We start from the raw sequence: 3,136 nt of genomic DNA on the forward strand, positions 1-3,136 counted from the left end.
AGCAAGGGCCCCCCGCAGGCGGTCCAGCTCCACCGAAGAGGACAGAGGGGGAGGAGGAACAATGGCTCCACTTTACTCACAAAGTGTCACGTAACATTCGGGCCCAGGAGCCCAGGTGCAGATGTTTTCTCTGCAGGGAGTGTGCTGAGCTGGGTGTTATGGGCTGCAAACGGCTATCGGAAGTTGATAAGAGAGGTTCTGGGCCATTTGTTCTTCGCTGATTGGAGACAAATTTCGTAAGCGGCAAGTGTGAAACACCTAAGGATGAGTCATCCCCATGGGCCAGTTCCCCACAAAAAAAAAAAAAAAACGTGTCTGTTGGCGTAAACACCGCGCACGCACACACACACGGGACATGCATGGACCCAAACCTTAAGCCTTGTAATCAGGGCCCCGAGGAAGTGAGAGCATCAGATAGACGACGTGTGGGCCATCCCCTCCCGGTCACAGCCAGAAAGTGGAATCCGGTGGGAGAGCAGGAAGAGACGCACTCGGTGGCGGTCATTGCTGCCTGTCTCGGCCAGCACCCGCCTTGCTGAGACTGCACGCGTGTGAGCAGCCCGGCTGTCCCGCGCCGCGGGCTGAGCCATCCCCTGTGCCTGCCCACAGCCTCCTCTGTGGCTCCAGCCACCTGTCCCTTCAAAAGGGCACTCCCAGGACAGACTCCTGTCCTGCCGAGGCTTGTCACCCCATCTGTGACGCAGAGATTAGGGAATGGCTTCTCAGCGTTCGGCGACAGAGCAAGTGTCTGAGGAGGTGCTGGGGCTCTGGAATGTTTCATGACGTTTCACAGCCGTTCATCTTCTGTCATGTGAACACCAAACCAGGCCCCTTCCTGGAGCTCAGCAGCGTGTCCCGTGCGTGTCTGCACCCGCTTCCGTCCTGCGGGCGCGGAGACGGGGTCCCTGAGCCGCCAGGTTCTCCTGCAGAGGGTGGGAGTCTAAGCCTCCGTTATTTTTCCTTTCTGAGGCCCAGTCTTCGTTAACATAAATAACACTTGGAGCTCTTAAAAACCACCCAGGACACCACACACACACACACACACACACACACACACACACACACACACACGCTTCAGGGATTTAATTATCGTGTGAAATGAGTCAACGATCGCGGATTTTATTGGTGAGGAAAATGAGTCCTAACACTCAGTGGCCAAGTCCTGCTGCCGGGGCCTCCCTCCGCCGGGAAGTCCCCCTGCTTGTCTGAGCTGTGGCCCCTCCTGGCTCTGGTCTCCATGGAGCCTTGCAGAAGTCGGGCTAAAACCCTGCAAGAGAAATGGGACGAATAAGCACCATAAACAGCGAACACAAATTTTGCCAACATGTTTGGGGTCAGCAGCCAACCTTCAAATGAGGGAGAACAAGAGACAGAGGAAGAGAGAAAAGGAGGGAGGAAGGGGAGCAAAGAGAGAGAGAGAGAAAGGGAAAGAAGGAGAGAGACTTTCTGGCGCCCGTCCTAAGCATTTCACCTGCAAACTGGTTTGGGCCAGTGAGACAGGATGTTCTGCAGAGCGAGGATCATGTGACCACGCACTGTGAACAAACAGATGGTGTATCATTAACAAACTGCAAGGCTGCATTTCCTAGTCTCTCCAGGGTGTCGGCGACCCAGCAATTTAATTAAAAACATTTGTAAAAGAGACAAAGGCCAGAGTGTCATCGTATTCAAACTCAGCCTCAGCAAGAATGTGAAGAGGCTGCACCTCCAATGACAGGCCCACAGATCGGCCCCCCGGGGGTGCGGGACCAATTTGTGGGTTATCCCGCAATCAGCCCTCTGGTCAGTGTGCGTGGACACAGACACGCAGCCGGGGCAGGGGCAGCCCCAGGACAGAGACTGCCCAAGGACAGGGTCCGGCGCATTGCAGGTGCCCTGCAGTGCTGGTGAACCTTGGCGCTGTCCTGAAGCTGGAGCTTTGCTGCAAGGAACTGACTTGAGCTGTATGTTTTTAGAGACTCCTTTGGCAGCCACGGGGAGGCCTAGAAACTGGCTCGAGACTGTAGTGCACGATGGTCCTGCCTGTGAATGGTCACGGCACTCCGCCTGGCCGCCAGAACCCCGTCTCTTTAAAATATGTATGTGTGTATATATGTATATATATATAGACAGAAAGACAGAGAGTTTTATCTCAAATGCATGATAGTATATTACCTAATTTTGTTTTTTTCTTTTTTGAACCCTATAGAAATGGGTATCATGCTTACCTAATTTCCTGGGACATTTTCCCCCACTTAGCATTTGGTGGATTAATCTTATGTCATTACATGTAACTCATGCTTTCATGTAGCTCTTATAAGCAATCATCTTGCTAAACTATCTTACTATTTTAAATAATATATGTTTTTATATATAATATAATCTATTCCATTACATATTACATATAATATAATATATATTAAATATACTAATATACATTTTAAATGTAATATGTTCTTTTGGGTTTTATATATAGAAAATCATATCATCTGAAGACGGTAACTGTCTCGTTTCTTCTTTTCCAGACTTTACGCTTTGAATTTATTTTACTTGTTAGTGCAGTATATAGAATGCCAGCGCATTCCTGGGAAAAGCAGCGACAGTGGCACTCTTCTCTCCTAATCTTACAGGGAAAAACTTCAGACATTTTTACATCTATATTATTTGTTTATGTGTATTCTCTTTATCAGATGAAGACATTTTCTTCTAGTCTACTGAAGATTTTTTGGTGTTTGGTTTTTTTTTTTTTTTTTTTTAGTTGAAATGGGTGGAAATTTTATAAATGTTCTTTCTGCATGCACTAGGCATGCCAAGTGGCTTTTCTCATTCAGTCTGTTGCTGTAGCAGAGGACTCGCCCGGAGTGAGCTACATTTGAGGTTAAGGGCTCAGTCCTCCAGAAGACCAAGCCTGCCCAAGACACCCGCTCAGGGGTCCCCAGGGCCACCCTCCATCCAGCTGGCTGTGTATTCTGGGGTCCGAACTCTCTCTGGTTCATGGGATGACTCAGGAAAGTATAACACGATACTTACCATTACAGTTTTAATAGAGCAAAAGGATACAGACAGGACCAGCCAACAAAAGAGTCTCGCAGGGCAGAACCGGGACTGGGAAGGGTCTCAAACACAAAGCTTCTCTGTCCTCAGGAATGCTGCACCC

This window comes from Microcebus murinus, chromosome 2 (assembly GCF_040939455.1).
Source record: "Microcebus murinus isolate Inina chromosome 2, M.murinus_Inina_mat1.0, whole genome shotgun sequence".
Taxonomy (NCBI): domain Eukaryota; kingdom Metazoa; phylum Chordata; class Mammalia; order Primates; family Cheirogaleidae; genus Microcebus; species Microcebus murinus.